Source organism: Camelus bactrianus, chromosome 5 (genome assembly GCF_048773025.1).
Source record: "Camelus bactrianus isolate YW-2024 breed Bactrian camel chromosome 5, ASM4877302v1, whole genome shotgun sequence".
Classification (NCBI taxonomy): domain Eukaryota; kingdom Metazoa; phylum Chordata; class Mammalia; order Artiodactyla; family Camelidae; genus Camelus; species Camelus bactrianus.
In genome coordinates this window covers 11,477,181-11,494,532 of record NC_133543.1, presented here as the reverse complement: position 1 = coordinate 11,494,532, position 17,352 = coordinate 11,477,181, and the positions used below count along the sequence as shown (strand labels likewise).

Genomic DNA, 17,352 nt, shown 5'->3' with positions numbered 1-17,352 from the left:
ACAACACATACAACTCAACATCAAAAAGAAATAATCCAATGAACAAGTGGGCAGAATAACTCAGTGGACATTTTTCCAAAGAGGACATACAGATGGCCAGCAGGGGTAAGGGGCTACTGGTCTCTGTTCTCCACAAAGAGCTTTAGAGTAAAGTTCTCCTTGGTGTTTTTGCATCCAAACCTCTCTGACACATTTTTAAAATATACACTGTTATATTTTGTTCTTTTTTTAAGTTGTTATAATGAGAAGATGAATATGTTATGTATGTTTGTCTGTCAGCCAGTGTTGAAAGTCCTTAACATTACTTTTTGGAGTGATTATCTCTTTCCTCCCCCCATCCCCCCACATGAAACCCATGTTTGGAAGTGCCTTTTCCTGATGGTGGGAGGGGATTAGTGGTGTGGAGGGAGGACAGGGGAGATGAAACAACACAGGTGTTGGTAGGTCCTATTGATGGAGGTGGGCTTCTGGTACCACTAGAAGATGAAATCATGATATCACCTGTGAGACCTCAGTGGCCTCAGGTTTTCCATATTCTGGATGAGCTCCATGGACTTGTGGTCCTTGGACAGTATTTAACATATTCTTCTGCAGACGAAACAAGAGGAAGATATCTATAACAGAGAACATATCTCAATGGGAATGACAGAAATGCTGCTTCCTAGAAATGGTGATGAAAAATAATAATTCTCACTTGATTTGGCAGAAGGAAATTAGAATCTGTTTAGCAAACATAACCTACGAGGCGATTAATGTCACAGGCAACAGTGTTTTATCCTCAGGCCTGGTGTTACTTCAGTTGCATTGCGTCTTGCTCCTCCTTATTTGATCTAAGTTTCAAGACAAGTTCTCAGAGGCTGGAAGTGGCTTCCCAATGCTACGCAGAAAACAAGTGGTAAAACCACTGGCCTAAAATCTGGGGCTTTCTGAGGGGGTGGAGCGCATAGCTCAGTGGTAGAGCACATGCTTGGCACGCATGAGGTCCTGGGTTCAATCCCCAGTCCCTCCATTAAGGGAAAAAATAAATCTGACTTCCAGAGCAGGACCACATTCTTTAAAGATTTATAGGGTGCCTCCTACGTGCTAGGCACTGTTTTACAGTCATCCCATTCCCAGATCCTCAAAGGCCGAAAAATGTGTGTGTCTTCCAATCCACTGCCCTCAGTCCATTGTCCTCTACACAGTAAGCACTTGACTGGAGTTGCATCTAATTAGAGTTGAGGACCTGAAGAACAACTTTTCTTTGTCATGATTTGGCATATGTTATGGGTTGAGTTGTGCTCCCCAACCCCCCCCCCAAATTGATATGTTCAAGTCCTAACCATCCGTTCTTCAGAATGTGACCTTATTTAGTAATAGAGTCATTGCAAATGTGTATAATCAAGTTGTATAATTAGTAAAATTGTGGTGGTGTTCAGGTTCCTGTAACTGAGCCCAAGGTCATTAGAGAGGGCCCTAATAAAAGATGACTGGGGTCCTAATTAAAAGGGGACATTGGGACACAGAGATGGACACACATAGAGCAAAGACATTGTGAATGGATACAGGGAGGAAACAGCCAAGGACAGAGGTCTGGAACAGAGTCTCCCTCCAGCATTCCCAAGAAACCCACCCTGCTGACGTCTTGAGTTCAGACTTCTAGCCTCCAGAATGCTGAGATAGTAAAATTTTAATTGTTTCAACCAAAAAAAGAAGAGAAGACAAAGTGGAACTTTCACTACTCTTTACTATGACAAATGGCTTCTTTAGCACCCAGAGGACAGAATTAAGGGAGAAAGTGTAACAAGGAAGAACAAATCTGACTCCACGTTAGATCCGTTCCTTTAGCTCTAACCTTGTGCTCTGTCTCCTGGGCTCAGTCATGCTGGTTCTGTGCCATTTGTAAAAGGATGTTGCCTAGAGCCTGAAATAGACAGGATAGTCAGTTCTCAAGGCTCTGACCTTTGAAGGTATAACACTTTCCCATTCACATAGAGATAAAAAGTTGCAGAACAGAGAATAACATTTGTCTTGTTGGGGGTTTGTGGGAACATTGTGACCTGATCTATGTGATCAACTGCAGGAACAAAGGATTCCAACACCAAGAAGTTTGCAACAACCAACCACACCACCTCCCTTTTTTAGTATAAAAGGAGGCTGAATTCTGACTCAGGTAAGAACAGTTTTCCAGGACAGTAGGCCCCCCCCCCCAACCATCTTCTCAGTCTGCTGGCTCTTTGAATAAGTCTTTATTCCTTGCCCCAACACCTTGTCTCCCAATTTACTGGCCTGTCATGTGCCGAGCAGACAGAGTTTGGACTCAGTAACAAAAGAGCAACTGTGTCCCTTTTCCTATAGGAGCCTCAAGGTTATGAATAGATAATTCTGTACCTTTTCAGCTCACTACAGTAAACATGTACTGAGCACATACAATGCAACAGACACTGTGCTGAGGATACACAAGTAAATTAAGATGCAATCTTGAGAAAAGCCAAGGAGTAACTATTCCCCATTTGAGTGGTACATGAGGGAGCCACTGAAGCCCAGAAGAGGGGAGTAGAAGGAAACTCTCCTGGAGGAGACAACTGGGCTATCTTGCAACCTAAGGAGAAATTAGTCAAGAGTAGAAAGGAGAGAACGGCACAGAATTAAAAGCACTGAGAGGTGAAGTAACATTCTTCCTTAAGTTTCACAAGAATGGACAGATGTGCTGACTTGAACACAGACACACAAGCTTAATCCCTCTGCCTTCACCCTCCCTGCACCTTAATGCTCAGCATTTCACCTTTGCAGCCTCAGGTGAAGATACAGAGGGCCTTCTGCAGCAGTCTTTATCGTGTAAGATGAGCTTGGCCCCTGGCTGTTGTCACCACGTGACAAACACAAGGCAGGTGCTCCCAGGAAAGCAACTCAGTAGCTGCATATTTCAGGAGATTTACACTCACACTCAAATAGTGCAGAGAGAAGTATGTTTTCTGCTTTCAGTGTTGCATTAATTGCGAGATTGGTGGGATGAAGGAGAGGGAGAAAGACAGAGAGGAGGAGCATGAGGTCCTTGGCTGCCTCGGAGGCTCTTCTGGGAGGCAGGTGGGTCTGGTGATGTGATGTAGGACAGATAAGAGTGATGGAGCAAGTATATTGGCTCCTGTAGGGGGCACTCATGTTGGGGGTTGGTTGCTTGGAAAGGCAGTCTGTTGGAGAGGAGAGTATGCCAGCTCGCTTCAGCAGCAATGAAAATCACACTTCATTAGAACAAGGCGAACGGTTAATGAGTAATGAGACCCTTCCGATGGCTGTGGAGCTGACCATGGTGCTGCTCAGGTGCCTGTCCTTGAGGACCCTCCTATCTCGCTTACCTGGTCCAGAACAACACAGCAGAATGTTCTTTCTGAGGTTTCTAGCCTTCAGGTCAGTGATGTCCAGAGAACAACGGTGTTCTCCAGACCCCATTTTCCCTGGCAAACTGGGGTAAGTGAGGGGGAGGAGGCTGTGGGGAAGAATGTCGTGGGATGACTTAATTATGTGATTTAGGCTCTCTTGCCCGGTTCCACACTACTTAGAAGGGAAACATGCATTCATTCTAGTGGTTTCACTTCTTGCTATTAATGGTAAAGAGTATACAAATCATGGTTAATAGTCAAGGAAGATGTTTATTTCAGTTTTTAAATCTTGAAGCAACCCAATATGCAAACATAGGAGAATAGGGATATAAAATAAATCCCTCAATAAAATTTAAGATCATAAAGTGATTACAAATTTGCTTAAAATAATTTTAATGGCATTGGGAATTTTCAGGAAATGATGAGAGGCAGAAAATCAGGATATGAAACTGCATGTAGCAATGTTTTTCAGAGTACAGGTCACCACAAATTAGTGGATATTGTGATAGGCTTATCAGGATGCAAAGAAACAGAATAGAAATGATCAGAATTTATTGCAAATAGTAAAGGTAAGTAATGTTTTGTGAAATTTTTGGAGTAAAGCAAAGCCTATATGTTATTAGGTTGTAGTCCATCAAAGAAATCTGAGAAACAGAGTATATGCTATGTTTTTAACTTAAAAAAATATATAGAGAGAGATTGTCCTCAACATATTAACAGGGATTGCTTCTAAGAGTAGGATTATTGATGATTTATATTTTCTTATTTCTGCTTTTCTATGGCTTCAAACTTTTCCATAAGCATATATCAATTTCATTCCCAGAAAACCAGCCATAAGCACGATCATGAAAGCCAGGTAAGGTAATACACTGACCATCACAAAATGATAGAAGGCCACAGCCCCCTTGGTGGGGTTATCTTGAACCTCACAGCAGCTATTCCTTTTAGGATATTAAAGGCTAGTTGTTTTCAGATGTCTCCTTCCAAGAACATTATTTTATGGCAGTTTTAAAATAAGAAAGCTTTTAAAGTTTGTGAAAGTAAAATTGGCAAAAGATGGACTGGGGTGCATTAGTTTCTTATTGATGTGTAACTAGAGACCACAAACTTAGAGGCTTTAAAGAACACAACTCACCATTCCATAGGTCACAAATCTCAGCACAGTATCACTGAGATCCTTGCTCAGTCTTGTGAGGCTGAAATCAAAGTGTTGGCAGTGTTCTGTCTTATCTGAAGCCGGGAATCCGCCTCCAAGATCATGTGGCTGTGAAGAATTCAGTTCTTTGATTGTAGGACACAGGTTCCTGTTTTCTTGCTAGCAGTCATCAGGGGACTTCTCTCAGGTCCTAAAGGCCTCCTTCATCTTCAAAGTCAATAGAGTAAAATATCCCTCATGTTGAATCCCTCCCGTGCTATGAACCTCTTTTTCAAGGAAGAGACAACTGCCCTTTAAGGGCTCACCTGATTAGGTCAGACCCACCAAAGCTAATTTTTTTGTCCCTAAGGTCAACCAATTTGGAACCTTAATCACATCTGTAAAATCCCTCCGTAGCATCACCCACATCAGTGGTGACTGAGTAAGTGAGAGTAGGCCCCTGGAATCTTGGGATCATTTTGAGGGCTCTCCAGCATAGAGTGTGGGGCTGTTCAGAGGGAAGCAGCCTGAAGTCACTGCCTTTCAGCACCCACCTTCATAGGTGTCGTGCACGGATTCAGAGCAGATCTGTGAATGAGAGCTGAAAGTATCGATGCATTTGTTGAGTACATTTTGTGTATAGACACTTTGCTAGGTGCCGTAGGCACACAACCTTCAGAGATTGAGTAAGGATTCCTATTTTTCAGAAAAAATCGTAAGACCCAGAGACTTTAAGCATGTACACGATGACCTTGTAAGTAGAAAAGGTGGAATTCATGCCCAATCACCTTCTACTTTTTCTTATTGCTCCCCTAAGACATAATAAATAGGTTATATTTTCAGATTAAGTGATTGGGTTGAAAGTTGAAATACTGAGGATTTCCCCACCTCCTAGCAACTCAAAGGGCTTAATGCAGTTTTAGGAAAATCATGTAATAGGGAAGAACAAATTTGACTCCATATTGGATCTGTTTCTTTTACTTTAATCTTTGTATTTTACTGCTTTTGCTGTGAGTTTATCACTGAAGTGATGTTGTCTGTAACTTAAGTATACATAATGGCCCATCTTGGGAACCCTGCCTTCCATGACTGAACTTGAGCTAAAATACCTTTATTTGGCTCACAGGAATCATCCTGACCAGGCCCACCTATGATTGGCTGCAGGAAAGAAGAAATTGACACATCCTTGTGGAGGTCTGGCTGGAACCAGGATATATTTGCAACAACATCACTTTTTTACTTGACCTCCTCACCTCCTGCATCTTTGTTCTATAAATGAAACTATCATCGAAACCTGGCGGAGATACTTCTTTAGGACACTCATCCACCATCTCCTTAGTCTGCTGACTTTCTGAATAAAGTCATTATTCCTTGCCCCAACAATTCATTTCTTGATTTATTGGCCTGTCATGCAGTGAGCAGTATAAGCTTAGGCTCAGTAACAACCACATTTTATTATCCCACCATTTCTGCATGTGCTTGTGGTTGACATCACTCTTCATCCACAGTGTTCTACCCATTGATTCAGGAGAAGTGCCATGGGAAGCAATTAGCTGGGGACTATTCGGGTGACAACTGAGACAAGGGCCAGCGTTTGAGAACTTAGGACTTTAAATATGTTAAGATGAAATAAATAATACATCAGAAGCACATCCAGGTTTAATCAGTGTCTTTGAAAGCTGTGTTCTCTGTTGTGTTTAGGTTATCACATAATATATTCATATAGCTTACAGCCTTGACAACTAGTGAAATTTACTTTTCCATCACACTTTCTTACTGCTGTCTATCCTGTCATTGTCATTGACTCATGCACTTTTCATTCATCCAACAGAGAAGTACTAACTTCTTTCTGTGTAAAAGTGAATGTGCTAAATGGCAGACAGGCACCTCAGTGAGGAATGTCCTTGGTCCTCTATGTGCTCACAACGAAAGTCTAATATTGTTTGTCTTGGCTTCACTATCAAATCTTTCTTCTACTTGCTGGGAATCTTCTCTGGCTCCTTTTGCATCGAGTGCTCACCAACTGAGGTGTCTGCACAGCGTTCTAGAGCTTCTTGATGCTTGGATTAAGGGAAAATTAGGAAGAGACTGGATGAAAATGAGCTCTGACATCTAACTTGCTAGCATGTATTCAGTGACTCATTTACACTTGCATTCAGCATGTTTTTACTGGGATCCCTAGAGTGCTGATATTTATGGGATGTACAGGGGAATAAAGCAGGGTACCTGCCCTCCAAGTGTTTACTATTCACAGAGAGGAGTTTACAAATATCTGTAATACACAGAAGTAGAAAATAAATGTTATGAATGGAATAAACAATTGAAAAAAATAAAGAAAGCTCTGAAATTGTGCTAGGAAAGAGCAAATCTGACTCCATACTGGATCTGTTTCTTTTACTTTATCCTTTTTATGTTGCTTTTGCTAAAGTTTAGAATGTTACCTGGAGCCTAAAATATACAGGAGAGCCCATCCTCAAGGCTCTGACCTTTAAGGGTATAACACTTTCCCATTCAGAGAGAGATAAAAAGTTGCAGAACAGAGAATAACATTTGTCTTGGAGGTTTACAGGAACGTCGTGACCTGACCTCCGTGGAGCTGCAGGATGGAAGGATTCTGACATCAAGAAGTTTGCAACAACCAACCCCACCCACGCCCTTTTGGTATAAAAGAAACCTGAATGAACGGATTTATGAGTGTCCTACTGCACCTGAGAGGAAGGAGAGATTATGAGATGAGGAGTGTGGTGTGACCTAAGGAGGCATTTCATTTCACAACAAGGTAATTCTTCACATATGTACTGAGGCCCATGTGTGCCAGACACTGTTTTAGATTCTGGAGAAAACATTTGAGTAAGTTTTAGAACTTTCTTAGCTGTTTATGAAAAGGTGAATTCTAAGCAGAAGGAATGGAGAAAGTTGTTATAAAGGTAGAATAATACAAGGTTTACTTAGGACAGAGAAGTCAAATTTGGCTTTGGGTTTTTTTTTTTTCAATTCATAAGCTCATTTATCCATTCACTCCTAAAACATCTTTTGAGTACCTCCAGGTGAGTGCTGTGCTAAGTTCTGAGCATAAATCTGGGGAGTTTTCTGCCCTCAAGAAGCTTGCAGATTCCTGAGAGTCAGATATCCCCATAAATAATTATGGATGCTTTACTGGAAGAATTCTTCACTTGGTTAAAAGATCCCAGGAAAGATACTATTTGGGCTGAGCCCGGTCATTCAGAGAGCCAGGAACTCAGTGAAGGCGACAGGTGTAGATGCTCTTGGAAAGGAGACAGCACAAAACAGGCTCTCTTTTATTTGAGCTTAGAGTGATGAAAAAAGGTAGACATGTAAATATCGACATATTTTCTTGGGTTTTTCACAATGAAAATGTGGTGTGGGATTTTAGAAATGGGACTCAAAGATCAAACTTGCTTTTATGCTTCAGTGAGAGCGTGCAGTGCCTGTAGCCTGGGTGGTGAGAGGAGAGGGTTGACCCTGCAGTCGGCGACAACAGTGCTCTCCAGTTAGAGTACTGCACCGAGTGGGGCCAGCCCTTCCTGGGCCCTGGGCATCAAGTTAAGGGGAGAGCCTTGCTTACAAGGGACTGGTGTTCTGCTGGGGGAGGCATCAGAGGGCTGGGTACAGACCACACAGGGGTGTCTGCAGCACACTTCAAGTGCTACCTTATGGGTAAGCAGAAGGGTCTCTGGGGGAAAACAATGGGGTGTCCAGGCCAGATAGGGAAGCCTAGGCGTACGAAGAGTCATAATATGTTATGGGCTCAATTGTGTCTCCCCTAGAATTCTATGTTGAAGTCCTAACGCTAGTCTTCAAAATGTGACTGTTTTTTGAGTTAGGACCTTTAACGAGGTAATTAAGTAATTACAATGAGATCCCTGGGGTGGGCCCTAATCCAGTATGACCGGAATCATTATAAGAAGAGATTACGACACAGGCATGCACAGAAGGAAGACCATAGAAACCATGGTGGGGGAGGGGGTGGAGATGGCCATCTATAAGCCAAGGAGGGAGACCTCAGAGGAAATCATCTCTGGTCTTAGACTTGATCTAAGCCTTCCAGCCCCCAGCACTGTGTGAGCTCCTCAGTCTGTGGCATTTGTTATAGCGGTCCTCATATATGGATACATGATGTGTTAGATGGCAGATCCCTAAGGCAGAAGGACTGTGAAGAAAGTATGGTGTTTTCAAGAGACGTGCTTATGGTTCAGGATTTAATAAGTGTCCTGGCTTTGAGGGAAAATGGTTTGGGCTCTCAGGGACAGAGGAAGCTTGAGCTTGGTGGGTGAAATCAGCAAATACTGCTCACATACTTCACATCATCCCACGGTTGTTTGTGCTCTAGGCACTTGGGCCTGAATATTCAATTTTGGATATTTTCATTAATCTATCTTCAAGCTCACTGATTCTGTCTTCTGCCTTGTCTAATCTTGATCATCTTACTAAAGGCATTCTTTAGTTTTGTATAGTGTTTTTGACTTCCAGAATTTCAATTTAATTCTTTCTTATTTTCTCTTTCTCTTCTTAAATCATCCATCTGTTCTTTCATATTGTTTCATTTTCTATTAGATTCTTTAACCTATTAATCATAGTGATTTTAAGTTTACTGTCTGATAATTGCCACACTTATTTCATTTCTGAGTATGGTTTGGGTGTTTTCTCTGTCTATTCAAATTTTCCCCTCCTTTTCTTGCTGTTCAGGGAAGGTTTAATTGAGCAGACTGTTGAGCAGACCTGGGTTGTCCTAACCCCACACATTCCCAGGAAAGGCCAGTCCCCAAGTTTTCACTTGAACAGATCCTGGTAGATGTGCTCTAAGCTCTTGAAATATTCTTCTTGATAAAAATATTGTATGTAGAAGTCCTTCAGCTGTGTGATATCAGTTTGACCAATAGTCTATGCTAAAAGTGTAATTTATGGGGAACATATGTTTTTGCTATGAAGGACTGGAGTCTGAGTAGCTGGGGTCAGTCATGGAGGACATATATGCCTTCATGAATGACCCACAGTAAAAACTTTGAACATCAAGATTTTTCTGGTTGACAAAATTTCACACATGTTAACACACATCATTGCTAGGAGAGCTAATTAGGTACATATAAGCCTTGGACTTCACCCATGCACTTTTTTTTTTCTTTGCTTATTTTAATCTGTATCCTTTCATTGTTATCAGTCATTATCATGGTTATTAAAGCTTTTCTGAGTCCTATCATCCTAGAAAATCAATGTCAGAGGGCAGTCTTAGGGACCTATGACACACTTACCTTTTAGCTTGCCTTGTAATTTTCTTTCTCTTAAAAGTTATTTTTCAATTACAGTTTTAGCCCATTAAAAAGGCTTTATTATTATTATTATTATTATTATTATTAGCCTGTTTAAAAAATTTGACAAGATTTTTACTATGTGCTTGGAGCAGCCAGAGGAACAGAGGGGGAGGTTAGGATGTAAAGTCACAACACTATTTGATTTCCTTTCTTTTATTTTTCTTTCTTTTAACTATACTTTTTCCTTGGCTTCTTTATTCCTCTTCTTTTTTTATGTCTTTTTTCCTCCTCAATTTTTAAATCTTTATCCAATTTGGAACATAAGCTTGCCTTTCCCATCTTCCTTCCTTCCTGCCCACCTGCCTTATTGCCCTCCTACTTTCTTACCTTCCAAAGCTGCTGTGATTTTAACTTTCACCCTTGACCCAAGCAATTCAGTCATTAATTAATAAACTCTACCAATTCCTGAATAGGACAAGGACTTGGAGGACTTGATTATTATCCTCTTCTCTTATACATTTTGGTATATTATTTCCATCTCACTTTGTATGTCTCAAATTAGGAATTATTGTTGTTCTTATTATTACTTATAAATAATTATTTGCATTTATCCAGCTCTACCAATTTTTTCACTTATCATTCTTTTTCCCATTATTTTCTTTCCTTTGAGATAAACTTCTTCTTGAATTGAATTATAGGTATACTTTTTTTTGCACTTCTCCTTATTGCACTTGGCAGATACTGTGTTTTTATCTTTATCTTTATTTTTTATTTTTTTTTACAAATTGGAGGTTTGTTCCTGCTTGAAACAAGTCTATCAACACCATTTTCCCAACAACATTTGCTCACTTTTTGTCTCTGTATCACATTTTGATAACTCTTACAATTATTTAAAATGTTCATTTTTAGTATATTTGTGATGGTGGTCCATGATCAGTGATCTTTGATGTTGCTACCATGACTTGCTGAAGGCTCAGATGATGGTTAGAATTTTTTAGCAATAAAGCATTTTTTAACTAAGGATGTACATTGTTGGTTTTTTAAGACATAATACTATTGCACACTTAATAGACTACAGTGTAGTGTAAAACATTACTTTTACATTCACTGGGAAGACAAAAAATTCATGTGACTTGCTTTATTGAAAATTGTGCTTTATTGCAATGGTCTATAACTGAACCTTAAATATTTTTAAGGTATCCCTGAATTCTATAATCTTTTGACCAGAATTTGTTAGTAGCAAACTCTCAAAAATCGTTCAAAGATATCTTGATTTACCCATACTCTTGAATAATAGTTTAGGTAGGTATGTGACTCCAGATTATCATATTTTCTCTGTACCTTGAAGAAAGTATTCAAGCTTTTTTGGACTTTGTTGTTACTGTAAGTTGCTGTCAGTCTAATTATGATTTAATTGCAGGTAATTGATTTTTTAAAAAATTTACAGCTTTTAGGATCTCAATGCCTTTGACAGTTTTCAATTTTACTGTAATTTACATGCATATCGTCTTTTTATTTAGTTGACTTGTAATGCATTGCATTTCCTGAATGTGAGAAACTATGCTTTTAATCAAATTTGAGAAATCTAAGCTGTTTTCTCTTCAAATATTGCTAGTCATCCATTCTATATTTCCAGAATTAAACAACCCAATCCAAAAATGGGCAGAAGACCTAAACAAGCAATTCTCCAAGGAAGAAATACAAATGATCAATAGGCACATGAAAAAATGCTCAATATCACTAATTATCAGAGAAATGCAAATCAAAACTACAATGAGGTATCACCTCACACCAGTCAGAATGGCCATCATTCAAAAGTTCACAAAGGACAAATGCTGGAGAGGCTGTGGACAAAAAGGAACCCACCTACACTGCTGGTGGGAATATAATTTGGTACAGCCACTGTGAAAAACAGTATGGAGATTCCTTGAAAGACTAGGAATAGACTTACCATATGACCCAGGAATCCCACTCCTGGGCATATATCCAGAAGGAACCCTACTTCAAAATGACACCTGCACCCCAATGTTCATAGCAGCACTATTTACCATAGCCAAGACATGGAAACAGCCTAAATGTCCATCAACAGAGGACTGGATAAAGAAAAGGTGGTATATTTATACAATGGAATACTATTCAGCCATAAAAATCGACAACATAATGTCATTTACAGCAACATGGATGTTCCTGGAGAATGTCATTCTAAGTGAAGTAAGCCATAAGGAGAAAGAAAAATACCATATGAGATTGCTCATATGTGGAATCTAAACAAAACAAAACAAAACATAAATACAAGACAAAAACAGACTCATAGACATAGAATACAAACTTGTGGGTGCCAAGGGGGTGGGGAGTGGGAAGGGACAGACTGAGATTTCAAAGTGTAGAACAGAGAAACAAGATTATACTGTATATCACAGGGAAATATATATGCAAGATCTTGTGGTAGCTCACAGTGAAAAAAAAATGTGACAGTGAATATATGTATGTCTATGTATAACTGAAAAATTGTGCTCTACACTGGAATTTGATATAACATTGTAAAATGACTATAACCCAATAAAAAATGTTTAAGAGAAAAAAAAGACATAAATTGGGTCTTATAGGTCTATCTTCTAAATCTCTTAACTTCCACTTCTCTACAATTATTTTAATTTCTGAATTTAACTAGAAATTTTTTATTAGTGGCTCATTTTTTCTTATGACTTATTTATTGTCTGTGTCTAATTATTTTAAATATACTAATTTTATCCTTTTATTTACATGAATATTGGAGATTCTATTTATTTTGCTCTTCACTGAAGATCATGTATGGTTATCTTCTGATGCAATTTATTATTTTGGATTGTGAACTCATTTTTCAATGGTGCTTCATCTGTGGGAATCCTTTGTATTCTGTATTGAGGACTTTCCTAACAAGCTTTTGAATTGGCTCTGTAAGTCACTCTATGAGCATCACTGGCCTGACAATGATTTTTATGTTAATGTCTTGGACCATGTATTATTTTAGGTTCTCCACAAAACAGAACCAATAGACTGACTCTCTCTCTCTCTCTCTCTCTATATATATATATATATGTAATCTACCATCTATCTATCACCCATCTATCATGTATAAAGAGATGTATTATAAGGAATTGGCTAATGCAATTACGGAGACTGTCAAGCCTGAAATCTGTGGAGACAATGTCCCCATTTGAGTCTGGAACAGCTTCCAGAAGAGCAGCTATCTCAATTTTGAGTCCAAGGCTAGAAGGGGGCTCTAGAACCAAGAAGAGCTGGTGTCCCAGTTTGAAAGCCACCAGGCAGGAAGACCCAATGTTCCATTTCTAAGGTCATCAGGCAGGAGAATTCTCTTACTTGAAAGTCTATCTTTTGCTCTATTCAGGCATTCAAATGATTGGATGAGGACTATCTACATTATGAAAGGGAATTGCTTTACTCAGTCTACTGATTTAAATGTTAATCTTATTCAAAAGCATAGCCACAGAAACACTCAGAATAATGTTTTACCAACTATCTTGAAACTTGTTTTTCTTTTTGTTTTTTTCCCAGTTAAGTTGACACATAAAATTAATCATCACGGACCAAGTTGGTTGAGTAAATTCAAATCCTAATTACAAGTGTGAAATGGCTTATATTTTGTATTCATAGGGGAGAATTCTTTTATCTTGTACCCTGAGCCCAGGTAAAGTGAGCTAAGTTTTGTCTTTTGTTCTTGATTTTTCCTCTTTAATCTTGAATTATTTCAAACTAAATTTATTAAAGATGCAGATATATTTAGATAATGGTCTTAGTTCTAATTCCCTTTTTAATGCTTCCCTAAGATACAGTTTATTATCTCCAAGAAGGCATTAAATTTCAGTTCTTAAGCTGCAAAGCTGGGGACCCTCTCAACCTGTCCTTCTCCTGGGGTGATTGCTGCATGATCTCTTATGTTTATTGGTCTTTGTTTCCTTTCTGTTCTCTTGGAATCTGAGGAATTCTCTATCACTCACATTATTTTGTACAAGCTTCATTTTGCATTTAATGTAATGTTTACTAAATACTTTAAGCACTCATAGGTGCTTGGAGTAAGAAGTTTTCAGTGTATTTAGTGTCCTAATTATGCTAATATTATGCTAATACCTGGAAGCCAAATCAGTTATTGTTATTTTACAATTTTGGGAACCAGCCTACACAAATATAGTATTATCATATTCTAAGATGAGTGGGAATAGAACCAGTAGTTTCTGAAAACACCTGAAATAAATCATGATCCCATTCAGTTAAATTCCTCCCTTTATTGTAGCATTTCTAAATTCTGTCCTTCCACCAGAAAGAGAAAGAAAAATACCATATGAGATCACTCATATGAGGAATCTAAAAAACAAAAACAAAAACAAACAAACAAACAAAAACAAAGCATAAATACAGGACAGAAATAGACTCACAGACAGAGAATACAGACTTGTGGTTACCAGGAGGGTGGAGGGTGGGAAGGGATAGACTGGGATTTCAAAATTGTAGAATAGACTACACTGTATAGCACAGGGAAATATACACAAAATGTTATGATAACTCACAGAGAAAAAAATGTGACAATGAGTGTGTATATGTCCATGAATGACTGAAAAAGTGTGCTGAACACTGGAATTTGACATAACATTGTAAAATGATTATAAATCAATAAAAAATGTTAAAAAAATAAATTCTGTCCTTCCAAATGATTTTTTTAGCACAGTTTAATTCTTTAATTGTTAAATTGCACATGGATAATTGGTAAAATATATGTTCCCTTTGTTTATCCTCATATATATAATTATGGTTAGAAGAGGAGATACGTATTTTTACTTTATTCAAATATAATTCATGTTTACTGTTTTTGTAGTATCTACTAGAAAAATATAAACTCACAGGCTTTAATAAAACCTCTTGATACATGCTCCATGCATCACAGTCTGTTTTAAAACCAATAGGATAAGTGAGATTTTGTTCCCAAGGATGACATATGATTACTTGTATGGTCACCCTGGACACGTACTGATAGAAACTCCTTGCTTCAATTTCTGCTGAGTCACTTGTATGGAGACTTTTTAATTAGATTCTGGTGCTGGTTCAGTCATCCATTGAGAGAAAGGATTGCTAAATAGGTTGCAAAGTTAGCTCAAAGCAGCTGGGACAGCCAACTGGGAAATTGTAGGAATATGGATTTCAACATGGTATTTTCAAGGAAGGCAATTATTCTAGACCTAAAATGAATAGTCCAGAGTTACTTGAGATGCTCAGAAAATTTAAAATAAGGCTACATTTTTTTTTACTTATTAAAAAACTAATTTAAAATAAATATATAAAATATATTATACATTTAATTTTACAATCGATTTTGATTTACAGAAAAGTTGCAAGGTAATATATAGTTTTTCTATATAATATAGACTCAGTTTCCCCTATTTTAACATTTACATTAGTGTGGCAAATTTTCATGATGAATGAACTACTACTGATACATTATTATTAGCTAAAATCCATATTTTATTCAGAATTACTTGGTTTTACCTTTACTCTTCTAGGATCCCATGCAAGATAACACATTACATCTAGTCATCAGGTCACTTTGGGTTTCTCTTGGCTGTTTCGTATTTTCAGTATTAACTTATTTTTGATGACATTGAGAGATTTTAGGAATACTGGCCATGCATTTGTCAACTGGAGTTTGTCAGGTGTTTTTCTCATGATTAGGATGGAGTTATGAGATTTTGGGAGGATGACTATCAATATAAAATACCATTTTTATCACATCATATCAAGAACATATACTATCATCATTACATAACTGTTGAAGTTAATCTCAATCAGCAGGCTAGTAGAATTGTAAATCTACTTTTCTTTCCCCTTTCAATACAATGCTCTTTGGAAGAAAGTCACCATGCACAGTTTTCGTATAAATGGAAAGCTAGGCTTCACCTTCTTGAAGGCACAATATCTATATAAATTATTTGGAATTCTGCTTGAGAGATTTCTTTAAAATCCCCCTTTTTATTTATCAATTTAATCATGTATGTCAGTATGACCTCATGGACGTGTATGTTAGAGTTATAATCCAAATCTACCTTATTCATTCATTCATTCATTCATTCATTAATCTATTTATCTTTTGCTTAATTTATTCCAGTCTTGGCCATTGGGAACCACTTCTATTGGTTATTTTGTCCCTTGGCATATTCCTATCATTGTCATTTTTTTTGAGCCCTTCCATATTTTTGAATTCTTCAGATTCATATATTTCCTAATCCAGTCCTAGAACCAACCATTTTTCTGAGGATCCAAAGTTTCTTTTATTCGAGAGTGATAGTAGAAACCAAGATCTGGGCACTAAGTGTGCTCATTGCTTCTGAGGTATCATTGCTTCTAGGTCCTCTCAGCTGATAGAGAAAGGAATATGTGTGCATGTGTACGAATCTGTGCATACACACTGACACACACCAATAAATACATCTGTTTTTATAATCTGTATAAAAATAAACATGAGTTCATACTGATGTCTCCAACTCCAGCTTATTATATGTGGGTCATTCCAGCCTCTTCCCCTGCTTATCTGTAACCTTCCCCTTCAACAGTGAGAAACGTGGCTCTCACTATCTGCCATACATTAATTTTCCAATTCCAGTACACATGGATAGTGGTCACAAAATCATTTAATCTATGCATCATGTGAAACTATTTATCAATTTCTACTATTTTAATATGCAGATTCTTTTGCCTTCAGTTTACAGACTGCACATTTCCAGAGTTACTTAGGTCATCACTTTTCTCATGTTCCTTTCCGTAATAGATGTTAGATTATTTTGTCCCATTCTACATTCTATCCTGGAGTCTGTTGACATAATTTTTAAAATTTGCATGCATAAATATTCATGCTTATAGCTGTAGAATTTTGTGGGGTCATATAGCCATTAGTCCAATGCCATACAAAGTAGTTTCATCACTCTTAATAAAAATACTTTGTGCACCTCCTATGGAACCATTCTCTCCCTGAACCTGTGATAACCACTGATCAGTTTAACATCTCTATAGTTTTCTATTTTCCATTATGCCATATAAATAGAGTCATACACTATATGGTCTTTTCAAACTGACTTCTTTCACTTAGCAACATTCAATTAAATTTATTACATCTTTGCATGACTTGATAGCCTATTTCTTTTCTTTTACTAAATAGTATTGCATTGTATGGATATACCATAATTTCTCTATTTATTCTCTTGCTGAATACTGGTTGATTGCAGTTTTATTTCGTGATTATGATTCTATAAATGTTGCAGATTGTCATGTGGATGTTGTGTTTTAAATCAATTGGGTAAATATGTAGGTACAAAATTACTAGATTGTATGGTGTGATAGACTGAATAAAGTCCTCCAAAGATATCCAGGCCCTATTCTCTAGAACTTGAAATATTACATTACATGGAAAAATGGACTTTTAGATGTGATTAAAAATTTTGAAATGAGAAGATTATCCTGGATTATCTGGGTGAACCCTAAGTATAATCACAAATGTCATAAGAGAAAGAAAGAAAATTGACTACAGTGTGGATGATAACATGAC

General features: G+C 37.8%; 1 non-coding gene across 1 annotated transcript; it reads left to right on the top strand.

The window, feature by feature from the left end:
* Positions 1-936: 936 nt before the first annotated feature.
* On the top strand, positions 937-1,009 carry TRNAA-GGC (transfer RNA alanine (anticodon GGC)). The gene has a single exon. It is a non-coding gene; the product is annotated as a tRNA-Ala (tRNA).
* Positions 1,010-17,352: the final 16,343 nt, after the last annotated feature.